The following is a 13,597-nucleotide window of genomic DNA, read 5'->3' on the forward strand; positions in this document are numbered from 1 at the left end:
CATGAAACCTTTTTACTGCAGCATTTTGGAGAAAGGGGGTATTAACATAATATAAAGTGCTATAAAGACCCCATTTCAAAAAAGTAGAAAAAGACAATGGTCAGTTCTTATACAGGACATCCCATACTATATCTGTACTTCACATGAAACGAGAAAGGGGGTATTAACATAATATAAAGTGCTATAAAGGCCGCATATCAAATAAGTAGAAAAAAAACAATGGTCAGTTCTTATACAGGACATACCATACTATATGTGTACTTCACATGAAACCTTTTTACTGCAGCATTTTGGAGAAAGGGGGTATTAACATGATATAAAGTGCTTTAAAGACCCCATTTCAAATAAGTAGAAAAAAACAATGGTCAGTTCTTATACATGACATACCGTACTATATATGTACTTCACATGAAACCTTTTTACTGCAGCATTTTGGAGAAACGAGGTATTAAGCCAATATAAAGTGCTATAAAGACCCTATTTCAAATAAGTAGAAAAAAAAATGGTCAGTTCTTATACAGGACATACCATCCTATATGTGTACTTCACATGAAACCTTTTTACTGCAGCATTTTGGAGAAAGGGGGTATTAACATAATATAAAGTTCTATAAAGACCTCATTTCAAATAAGTAGAAAAAGACAATGATCAGTTCTTATACAGGACATCCCATACTATATCTATACATCACATGAAACCTATTTACTGCAGCGTTTTGAAGAAAGGGGGTATTAACATAATATAAAGTGCTATAAAGACCGCATTTCAAATAGGTATAAAAAAAACAATGGTCAGTTCTTATACAGGACATACCATACTATATGTGTACATCACATGAAACCTTTTTACTGCAGCATTTTGGAGAAAGGGGGTATTAACATAATATAAAGTGCTTTAAAGACCCCATTTCAAATAAGTAGAAAAAGACAATGGTCAGTTCTTATACATGACATACCATACTATATATGTCCTTCACATGAAACCTTTTTACTGCAGCATTTTGGAGAAACGGGGTATTAAGCCAATATAAAGTGCTATAAAGACCCTATTTCAAATAAGTAGAAAAAAACAATGGTCAGTTCTTATACAGGACATCACATACTATATGTGCACTTCACATGAAACCTTTTTACTACAGAGTTTCGGAGAAACAGGGTCTTAACATATTATAAAGTGTTATAAAGAGCCCATTTCCAATAAGTAGAAAAAAACAATGGTCAGTTCTTAAACAGGACGTCCCAAACTATATGTGCACTTCACATGAAACCTTTTTACTGCATCGTTTTGGAGAAACAGGGTATTAACATATTGTAAAGTGCTATAAAGAGTCCAATTCTAATAAGTAGAAAAAAACAATGGTCAGTTCTCATAAGGACATCCAATACTATATGTGCACTTCACATGAAACCTTTTTACTGCAGCGTTTTGAAAAAACAGGGTATTAACATATTAGACAGTGCTATAAAGAGCCCATTTCCAATAAGTAGAAAAAACAATGGTCAGTTCTTATACAGGACATCCCATACTATATGTGTACTTCACATGAAACCTTTTTACTAAAGCGTTTTGGAGAAACAGGGTATTAACATATTATAAAGTACTATAAAGACCGCATTTCAAATAAGTAGAAAAAAACAATGGCCAGTTCTTATACAGTACATCCTAAACTATAAATTTACTTCACATGAAACCTTTTTACTGCAGCATTTTAAAGAAATGGGGTACTAACATAATATAATATAACTTAATATAACAATTTAGTCTCCACTTTCCTTACTAATATGCAACTCCCTCTCTGACTCCTACACTAACTATAAAAAAAAATACTAATGTTTTGCTTCTCACACTCTTTACACACCTGAAACTTGCCTACAGCACTTATTCATTGTTGCTCTAACAGTTGTGTAAATTGCTTCCTTGTCCTCATTTGTAAGTCGCTTTGGATAAAAGCGTCCGCTAAATGACTAAATGTAAATGTATAAAGTACTAAAAAGACCGCATTTTAAATAAGTAGAAAAAAACAATGGTCAGATCTTATACAGGACATCCTAATCAATGTGTGTACTTCACATAAAAGCTTTTTACTGCAGCATTTTAAAGAAACGGGGTATTAACATAATATAAAGTACTAAAAAGACTGCATTTTAAATAAGTAGAAAAAAAACAATGGTCAGTTCTTATACAGGACATCCCATACTATATATGTACTTCACATAAAAACTTTTTACTGCAGCATTTTAAAAAAAGGGGGGATTTAACATAATATAAAGTACTATAAAAACCCCATTTTAAATAAGTAGAAAAAAAAAAGATCTGTTCTTATACAGGACATTTCATACTATACGTGTACTTCACATTAAACCTTCTTACTGCACTGTTTTGGAGAAACTGGTATTAAAATAGAAAAAAGTACTAATAAGACCCCATTTCAATTAAGTGGAAAAAATCAATGGTCAGTTGTTACATAGGACATCCCATACTATATGTGTACTTCACATGAAACCTTTTTACTGTAGCATTTTAAAAAATGGGCTATTATTATAATATAAAGTACTATAAAGACTGCATTTTACATAAGTAGAAAAAAACAATTGTCAGTTGTTATACAGGACATCCCATACTATATGTGTACTTCACATGAAAACTTCTTACTGCACTGTTTTGGAGAAGTGGGGTATTAACATAATAATATAAAATGATATAAAAAAAACCCCTTTCAAATAAGTAGAAAGAACAATGGTCAGTTCTTATACAGGACATCCCATACTATATATCTACTTCACATAAAACCTTTTTACTCCAGCATTTTAAAGAAATTGGGTATTAACATAATATAAACACAGCATTTTAAATAAGTAGAAAAAAACATTGGTCAGTTCTTGTACAGGACATTTCATAGTATATTTGTACTTCACATGAACCTTTTTACTGCAGCATTTTAAAGAAATGGGGTATTAACATAATATAAAGTGATATAAAAACCTCATTAAAAAATAAGTAGAAAAAAACAATGGTCAGTTCTTATACAGGACATCCCATAATATATGTGTACTTCACATGAAACCTTTTTACTGCAGCATTTAAAGAAATGGGGTATTAACATACTATAAAGTGACATAAAAACCTAATTTCAAATAAGTAGAAAAAACAATGGTCTGTTCTTATACAGGACATCCTAAACTATATATGTACTTCACATGAAACCTTTTTACTTCAGCATTTTAAAGAAACGGGGCATTAACATAATATAAAGTACTATAAAGTCTTCATTTTAAATAAGTAGAAAAAACAATGGTCAGTTTTTATACAGGACATCCCATACTATTTATGTACTTCACATGAAACCTTTTTGCTGCAGCAATTTAAAGAAACTGGCTATTAACATAATATAAAGTACTATAAACACCCCATTTCAAATAAGTAGAAAAAAACAATGGTCAGTTCTTATATAGGACATCCTAATCTATGTGTGTACTTTACATGAAAATTTTTTACTGCAGTATTTTAAAGAAACGGGGGTATTAACCTATTATAAAGTGCTATAAAAACCTCTATTCAAATAAGTAGAAAAAACAATGGTCAATTCTTATACAGGACATCCTATACTATATGTGTACTTCACACTAAACCTTCTAACTGCACTGCTTTGGGAAAATGGGGTATAGATCTAATATAAAGTGCTATAAAGACCGCATTTCAAGTAGAAAAAAACAATTGTCAGTTCTCATACAGGACATCCCATACTATGTGTGTACTTCACATACAATCTTTTTACTGCAGTATTTTAAAGAAACGGGTATTAACATAATATAAAGTACTATAAAGACCGCATTTTAAATAAGTAGAAAAAAATAATGGTTGATTCTTAAATAGGACATCCAATACTATATATGTAACTATATATGTACTTCACATGAAACCTTTTTACTGCAGCATTTTCGAGAAATGGGGTATTAACCCATTATAAAGTGCTATAAAGACCACAGTTTAAATAAGTAGAAGACAACAATAGTCAGTTCTTATACAGAATATTCCATACTATATGGGTACTTCACATAAAGCCTTTTTACTTCAGTGTTTTGGAGAAACAGGGTATTAACATATTACAAAGTGCTATAAAGACCCCATTTCAAATAAGTAGAAAAAACAATGGTCAGTTCATATATAGGACATCCCATAATATGTGTGTACTTCACATCAAGCCTTTTTATTGCAGCATTTTGAAGAAATGGGGTATTAACCTATTATAAAGTGCTACAAAGACCGCATGTCAAATAAGTAGAAAAAAACATTGGTCAGTTCTTATATAGGACATCCCATACTATATGCGTACTTCACATGGAACATTCTTACTGCAGTATTTTCGAGAAATGGGATATTAACATATTACAAAGTGCTATAAAGACCCAATTTCTAATAAGTAGAAGAAAACAATTGCCAGTTTTTATACAGGGCATCCTATACTATACACATACTTCATGTGAAGACTTCTCACCAAATAATTTTGGAGAAATTGGGAAATAACAAAATTCAAGTGTTTTAAAGACCCCATTTTTTAGAAGTAGAATACAAAAATAGTCAGTTTTTGTAAAGGACATCTCATAAAATTTGCATACATCATATGAAGCCTTCTTACTACTACATTTTAAAGAAATGGGGCACTAACATAATATGAAGTACTATAAAGACCTCATTACTAATAAGTAGAAAAAACAATAGTCAGTTGTCATACAGGATGTCCTATACTTTATGCATACTTCATATGAAAACTTATTACTGCACCATTTTCGAGAAATTGGGTATTAAACTTAGAAATTGCTTTAAAGACCCCTTTTCTAAAAAGTAGAAAAAAATAACAATGCTCAGCTCTTCCTATTGCTGAATACTCGTAGAGGACATCCCATACTGTATGCATACCTAATATAAAACCTTCTTACTGCCACTTTTTGGAGAATTGGGCCATTAACATAATATAAAGTGCTTTATGTTTTTGTACAGGACGTCCCTCACTGTATGCATAATTTACATGAAACCATCCTACTGCGGCATTTTGGTGAAATAGGTATCAACTTAAAGTACTATAAAGACCTAATTTCTAAAAAGTAGAAAAAAACAACGGTCAGTTCTTGTACAGGACATCCCATACTACATGTATTTATCAGATGACTTGTTACTGCAGTGTTTTGGAGAATTTGGGCATAAACATTATATAAAGTGCTTTAAATACCCAATGTCTAATAAGTAGAAGAAAACAATGGGCAGTTCACGTTCATGACATTCCATAATATATGCATACTTTACATGAAAGCTTGTCACTGCAGCATTTTGGAGAAATGGAGGAATAATAACATTCAAAGTGTCATAAAGACCCAATGTCTAATAAGTAGAAGAAAACAATGGTCTGTTCTTAAAAAGGACGTCCCATACTAAAGGCGTACCTCATATGAAGACTTCTTACGGCAGCGTTTTAGAGAAAAGGGACATAATTACCTTTTAGATGGCTATCAAGACCCCATTTCTAATAAGTAAAAAAAAAAAAAAAAACGGTCAGTTCTTCAATGGACAATTCAGTGGTCAGTTAGGTTGATGGCATCATCCCAACTGTCTCAAGCTATTATTGTACCATTACAACAAAATGATATTATTGGGGATGATGAGTGGTGCTGCTCCAAATGTAGGGTACAAAGACAAAGACAAAACAAATATGTTTGGTTAATTTCATAGAGATAGTTTACCCAAAAGTGAAAATGAACGCACTATGCACTGGCAATCAAATGGTTACAAACATTTATTAGTTCCTTCTTTTGGTTGAACACAAAAGATATTTAGAATGAACTTGAAAACTGGTAACCATTGACTTCCATTTTTAAAAAAAACAATTACTATGGAGGTCAATAAATATAGTTCCTCAGCAGGAAGGGAACTGCAATTTTGTGTATCCCTGACACATTTGGAGTTGTGGAAAACTGTGATGTGCTGTCTGTCCTTGACACATTCATCCTGTATCAAAACTGTCCATTATTTTATTCTACTTATTCAAAATGGACACTTTATAGTCATCTGAGGAGTAATAACGCCCCATTAATCCAGATCACTGCAGTAACAAGTCTTCCTATGAGGTATGCATATAGTATGTGATGTCCTGTAAAAGAAATGACTGTTCTTTTTTCTACTTATTAGAAATAAGGTGTTTGTAGCAATCTAAAAGGTAACAATGTCCCAATTCTCCAAAACGATGCAGTAACAAGTCTTCGTCTGAGATATGCATATAGCATTGCATGTCCTGTACGACTGATCAATGTTTTCTTCTACTTAGTAGAAATTGGGTCATTATAGAACTTGCTGCAGTAAGAAGTCTTCATATGTACAAAATACATAATACTTATTAGAAATTGGGTGTTTATATCCATCTGAAAAGTAATAATGTCCCAATTCTCCAAAAAACTGAAGTAACAAGTGTTCATGTGAAGTATGCTTATAATATAGGATGTCCTGCATAAGAGCTGACCATTGTTTACTTCTACTTACAAGAAATTGGGTCTTTAAAACACTTTAAATTATGTTAAACCTCATTTCTCAAAAACCCTGCTGTAATAAGGTTTTTATGTGAAGTACACATTTAGTATGGGAAGTCCTGTACAATAACTAATCATTGTTTTTTTTTTAATACTTTTTGGAAATGGGGTCTTTATAACATTTTGAATTATAATAATACCCAATTGTTCAGTAAAAAGGTTCCATGTGAAGTACAGATATAGTATAGGATGTCATGTATAAGAACTGACATTGTTTTTTTCAACTTATTTGAATTGGGGTCTTTATAACACTTTATATTATGTTAATACCCCATTTCTCCAAAATGCTGCAGTAAATAGGTTTCATGTGAAGTACAGATATAGTATGGGATGTCCTGTATAAGAACTGACCATTGTTTTTTTTCTACTTATTTAAATTGGGGTCTTTATAACACTTTGAAATATAATAATATACAATTTCTCCAAAATACTGTAGTAATAAGGTTTCATGTGAAGTTCACACATAGTATGGGATGTCCTGTGTAAGAACTGACCATTGTTATTTTTCTACTTATTTAAAATGCGGTCTTTATAGTATTTTATACTATGTTAATACCCCGTCTCTTTAAAATGCTGCAGTAAAAAGGTTTCATGTGAAGTACATATATAGCATGGGATGTCCTGTATAAGAACTGACTATTGTTTTTTTCTTCTTATCAGAAATGGAGTTTTTATAGCACTTTATATTATGTTATTACCCCATGTCTGAAAAATGCTGCAGTAAAAAGGTTTCATGTGAAGTACAGATATAGTATGGGATGTCCTATATAAGAACTGACCATTGTTTTTTTCTACTTATTTAAATTGGGGTCTTTATAACACTTTGAAATTTAATATTAAACAATTTCTCCAAAACACTGCAGTAATAAGGTTTCATGTGAAGTCCACACATAGTATGGGATGTCCTGTGTAAGAACTGACCATTGTTTTTTTCTACCTATTTAAAATGTGGTCTTTATAGTATTTTATATTATGTTAATACCCCGTCTCTTTAAAATGCTGCAGTAAAAAGTTTTTATGTGAAGTACACATATAGTATGGGATGTCCTGAATAAGAACTGACCATTGTTTCTTTCTACTTATTGGAAATGGGGTCTTTATAGTACTTTATATTATGTTAATACCCTATTTCTCCAAAACAGTGCAGTAAGAAAGTTTCATGTAAAGTACATAGTATGGGATGTCCTATGTAAGAACTGACCATTGTTTTTTCTACTTATTGGAAATGGGCTCTTTATAGCACTTTATCATATGTTAATACCCTGTTTCTCCAAAACGCTGCAGTAAAAAGGTTTCATGTGAAGTGCACATATAGTATGTGATGTCCTGTATAAGAACTGACCATTGTCATTTTTTCTACTTATTTGAATTGGGGTCTTTATAGCACTATGAATAATGTTAATATCCCGTTTCTCCAAAATGCTGCAGTAAAAAGGTTTCATGTGAAGTACACATATAGTAAGGGATGTCCTGTATGAGAACTGACCATTGTTTTTTTCTACTTATTTGAAATGGGGTCTTTTTAACATTTTGAATTACATTAGTAACTTCATACTCCAAAACGCTGCAGTAAAAAGGTTTCATGTGAAGTACAGATATAGTATGGGATGTCCTGTATAAGAACTGTCTATTGTTCTTTTCTACTTATTAGAAATGGGGACTTTATATCACTTTATAAAATGTTAATACCCCGTTTCTCCAAAACGCTGCAGTAAAAAATATTTCATGTGAAGTGTACATATAGTATGGGATGTCCTGTATAAGAACTGTCCATTGTTTTTTTCTACTTATTAGAAATGGGGTTTTTATGTCACTTTATAACAGGTTAATACCCAGTTTCTCCAAAACGCTGCAGTAAAAAAGATTTCGTGTGAAGTGCACATATAGTATAGGATGTCCTGTATAAGAACTGACCATTGTTTTTTTCTACTTATTAGAAATGGGCTCCTTATAGCACTTTATAATATATTAATACCCTGTTTGTCCAAAACGCTGAAGTAAAAAGGTTTCATGTGAAGTGCACATAGTATGGGATGTCCTGTTTAAGAACTGACCATTGTTTTTTTCTACTTATTGGAAATGGGCTCTTTATAGCACTATAAAATATGTTAATACCCAGTTTCTTTAAAATGCTGCAGTAAAAAGGTTTCATGTGAAGAGCACATATAGTATGGGATGTCCTGTATAAGAACTGTCCATTGTTTTTTTCTACTTATTTGAAATGGGGTCTTTATAGCACTTGATATTAGCTTGATACCCCGTTTCTTCAAAATGCTGCAGTAAAAAGGTTTCATGTGAAGTACATATATAGTATGGTATGTCATGTATAAGAACTGACCATTGTTTTTTTCTACTTATTAGAATTGGACTCATTATAGCACTTTACAATATGTTAATACCCTGTTTCTCTAAAACGCTGCAGTAAAAAGGTTTCATGTAAAGTACACATATTGTATGGGATGTCCTGTTTAAGAACTAACCATTGTTTTTTTCTACTTATTGGAAATGGGCTCTTTATAGCACTTTATAATATGTTAATACCCCGTTTCTCCAAAACGCTGCAGTAAAAAGGTTTCATGTGAAGTGCACATATAGTATGGGATGTCCTGTTTAAGAACTGACCATTGTTTTTTTCTACTTATTGGAAATGGGCTCTTTATAGCACTTTATAATATGTTAATACCACGTTTCTCCAAAACGCTGCAGTAAAATAGATTTCATGTGAAGTGTACATATAGTATGGGATGTCCTGTGTAAGAACTGACCATTGTTTTTTTCTACTTATTAGAAATGGGGTTTTTATGTCACTTTATAATAGGTTAATACCCAGTTTCTCCAAAACGCTGCAGTAAAAAAGATTTCATGTGAAGTGCACATATAGTATGGTATGTCCTGTATAAGAACTAAACATTGTTTTTTTCTACTTATTAGAAATGGGCTCCTTATAGCACTTTATAATATATGAATACCCTGTTTCTCCAAAACACTGCAGTAAAAAGGTTTCATGTGAAGTGCACATAGTATGGGACGTCCTGTTTAAGAACTGACCATTGTTTTTTTCTACTTATTGGAAATGGGCTCTTTATAGCACTATAAAATATGTTAATACCCAGTTTCTTTAAAATGCTGCAGTAAAAATGTTTCATGTGAAGTACAGATATAGTATGGGATGTCCTGTATAAGAACTGTCTATTGTTCTTTTCTACTTATTAGAAATGGGGATTTTATATCACTTTATAATATGTTAATACCCCGTTTCTCCAAAACGCTGCAGTAAAAAATATTTCATGTGAAGTGTACATATAGTATGGGATGTCCTGTATAAGAACTGTCCATTGTTTTTTTCTACTTATTAGAAATGGGGTTTTTATGTCACTTTATAACAGGTTAATACCCAGTTTCTCCAAAACGCTGCAGTAAAAAAGATTTCGTGTGAAGTGCACATATAGTATGGGATGTCCTGTATAAGAACTGACCATTGTTTTTTTCTACTTATTTGAAATGGGGTCTTTATAGCACTTGATATTAGCTTAATACCCCGTTTCTTCAAAATGCTGCAGTAAAAAGGTTTCATGTGAAGTACATATGTAGTATGGGATGTCATGTATAAGAACTGACCATTGTCTTTTTCTACTTATTTGAAATGGGGTCTTTATAGCACTTTATATTATGTTAATACCCCCTTTCTCCAAAATGCTGCAGTAAAAAGGTTTCATGTGAAGTACAGATATAGTATGGGACGTCCTGTATAAGAACTGACCATTGTTTTTTTCTACTTATTTGATATGGGGTCTTTATAACGTTTTGAATTACATTAGTAACCTAATACTCCAAAATGCTGCAGTAAAAAAGATTTAATGTGAAGTGCACATATAGTATGGGATTTCCTGTATAAGAACTGACCATTTTTTTTTTCTACTTTTTAGAAATGGGCTCTTTATAGCACTTTATAATATGTTAATAACCTGTTTCTCCAAAACGCTGCAGTAAAAAGGTTTCATGTGAAGTACACATATAGTATGGTATGTCCTGTATAAGAACTGACCATTGTTTTTTTCTACGTATTTGAAATAGGGTCTTTATAGCACTTTATATTGGCTCTTTTCTCCAAAATGCTGCAGTAAAAAGGTTTCATGTGTAGGACATATATAGTATGGTATGTCATGTATAAGAACTGACCATTGTCTTTTTCTACTTATTTGAAATGGGGTCTTTAAAGCACTTTATATTATGTTAATACCCCCTTTCTCCAAAATGCTGCAGTAAAAAGGTTTCATGTAAAGTACACATATAGTATGGTATGTCCTGTATAAGAACTGACCATTGTTTTTTTCTACGTATTTGAAATAGGGTCTTTATAGCACTTTATATTGGCTCGTTTCTCCAAAATGCTGCAGTAAAAAGGTTTCATGTGAAGTACATATATAGTACGGTATGTCATGTATAAGAACTGACCATTGTCTTTTTCTACTTATTTGAAATGGGGTCTTTAAAGCACTTTATATCATGTTAATACCCCCTTTCTCCAAAATGCTGCAGTAAAAAGGTTTCATGTGAAGTACACATATAGTATGGTACGTCCTGTATAAGAACAGACCATTGTTTTTTTCTACTTATTTGAAATGGGGTCTTTATAGCACTTTATATTGGCTTAATACCTCGTTTCTCCAAAATGCTGCAGTAAAAAGGTTTCATGTGTAGGACATATATAGTATGGTATGTCATGTATAAGAACTGACCATTGTCTTTTTCTACTTATTTGAAATGGGGTCTTTAAAGCACTTTATATTATGTTAATACCCCCTTTCTCCAAAATGCTGCAGTAAAAAGGTTTCATGTGAAGTACACATATAGTATGGTATGTCCTGTATAAGAACTGATCATTGTTTTTTTCTACTTATTTGAAATGCGGTCTTTATAGCACTTTATATTATGTTAATACTCCCTTTCTCCAAAACGCTGCAGTAAATAGGTTTCATGTGAAGTACAGATATAGTATGGGATGTCCTGTATGAGAACTGACCATTGTCTTTTTCTACTTATTTGAAATGGGGTCTTTAAAGCACTTTATATTATGTTAATACCCCCTTTCTCCAAAACGCTGCAGTAAATAGGTTTCATGTGAAGTACAGATATAGTATGGGATGTCCTGTATAAGAACTGACCATTGTCTTTTTCTACTTATTTGAAATGGGGTCTTTATAGCACTGTATATTATGTTAATACCCCCTTTCTCCTAAATGCTGCAGTAAAAAGGTTTCATGTGAAGTACACATATAGTATGGTATGTCCTGTATAAGAACTGACTATTGTTTTTTTCTACTTATTTGAAATGCGGTCTTTATAGCACTTTTTATCAGGTTATTACCCCGTTTCTCCAAAACAGTGCAGTAAAAAGTTTTTATGTGAAGTACACATATAGTGTGGAATGTCCTGAATAAAAACTGACCATTGTTTCTTTCTACTTGTTGGTTATGGGGTCTTTATAGTACTTTATATTATGTTAATACCCCATTTCTCCAAAACAGTGCAGTAAGAAAGTTTCATTTCAAGTACATAGTATGGGATGTCCTATGTAAGAACTGACCATTGTCTTTTTCTACTTATTAAAATGGGGTCTTTGTAACACTTTAAATCATATTAATATACAATTTCTCCAAAACAGTGCAGTAAGAAGGTTTAATGTGAAGTACACATATAGTACGGGATGTCCTGTATAAGAACTGACCATTGTTTATTTCTACTTATTTAAAACGGGGTCCTTATATTACTTTATACTATGTTAATTCCCCCCGTGTCTTTAAAATGCTGCAGTAAAAAGCTTTCATGTGAAGTACACACAGGGATAAGGGTGTCGTGTATAAGATCTGACCATTGTTTTTCTCTACTTATTTGAAAGGGGGACTTTATAGTACTTTTTTTCTATGTTAACACCCCGTTTCTCTAAAATGCTGCAGTAAAAAGGTTTCATGTGAAGTACATATATAGTATGGGATGTCCTGTATAAGAACCGACAATTGTTTTTTTCTACTTATTTGAAGTGGGGTTTTTATATCACTTTGTTGTGTTAATACCTCATTTCTCCAAAACAGTGCAGTAAGAAGGTTTCATGTAATGTACACACATAGTATGGGATGTCCTGTACTAGAACTGACCATTGTTTTTTTCTACTTATTTGAAATGAGGTCTTTATAGCACTTTATATTATTTTAATACCCCATTTCTCCAAAATGCTGCAGTAAAAAAGTTTTATGTGAAGTACAGATATAGTATGGATGTCCTGTATAGGAACTGACCATTGTTTTTTTCTACTTATTTGAATTGGGGTCTTTAGAACACTTTGAAACATATTATATACAATTTCTCCAAAACACTGCAGTAAAAAGGTTTCATGTGAAGTACACATATAGTATGGGATGTCCTGTATAAGAACTGACCATAGATTTTTTTCTACCTATTTAAAATGTGGTCTTTATAGTATTTTATATTATGTTAATACCCCGTTTTTTTTAAAATGCTGCAGTAAAAACGCTTCATGTGAAGTACATATATAGTATGGTATGTCCTGTATAAGAACTGACCATTGTTTTTTTCTACTTATTAGAAATGGGGTTTTTATATCACTTTATAATAGGTTAATACCCAGTTTCTCCAAAACACTGCAGTAAAAAAGATTTCATGTGAAGTACACATATAGTATGAGATGTCCTGAATAAGAACTGACCATTGTTTATTTCTACTTAATCGAAATGGGGTCTTTATAACACTTTATATTATGTTAATGTCCCACTTCTCCAGATTGCTGGAGTAAGAAGTGTTTATATGTAGTATGCATATTGTATGTGATGTTCTGTACAGGTACTGATCATTGTTTTTTGTCTATTTATTTAAAATTGGGTCTTCATAACACTTTGAGTAATGTTAATGCCCAATTTCTCCAAAACGCTGCAGTAACAAGTCTTTATATGAGGTTTAGTATGGGATGTCCTGTATAAGACCTGACTATTGTTTTTTTTTTCTAC

The 13,597-nt window shown here is 31.9% G+C and overlaps 1 long non-coding RNA gene across 1 annotated transcript in view; it reads right to left on the bottom strand.

Moving 5' to 3' along the window:
• Window positions 1-9,545, bottom strand: part of LOC148679596 (uncharacterized) — a 32,855-nt gene extending 23,310 nt beyond the window's left edge. Inside the window, exon 1 of the long non-coding RNA XR_015944987.1 lies at window positions 7,746-9,545. This is a non-coding gene — a long non-coding RNA (uncharacterized LOC148679596). The remainder of the gene's footprint in view (window positions 1-7,745) is intronic.
• Window positions 9,546-13,597: the final 4,052 nt, after the last annotated feature.

The sequence above is a fragment of the Danio rerio genome, chromosome 15, assembly GCF_052040795.2.
Source record: "Danio rerio strain M-AB ecotype USA chromosome 15, GRCz13ab, whole genome shotgun sequence".
Taxonomy (NCBI): domain Eukaryota; kingdom Metazoa; phylum Chordata; class Actinopteri; order Cypriniformes; family Danionidae; genus Danio; species Danio rerio.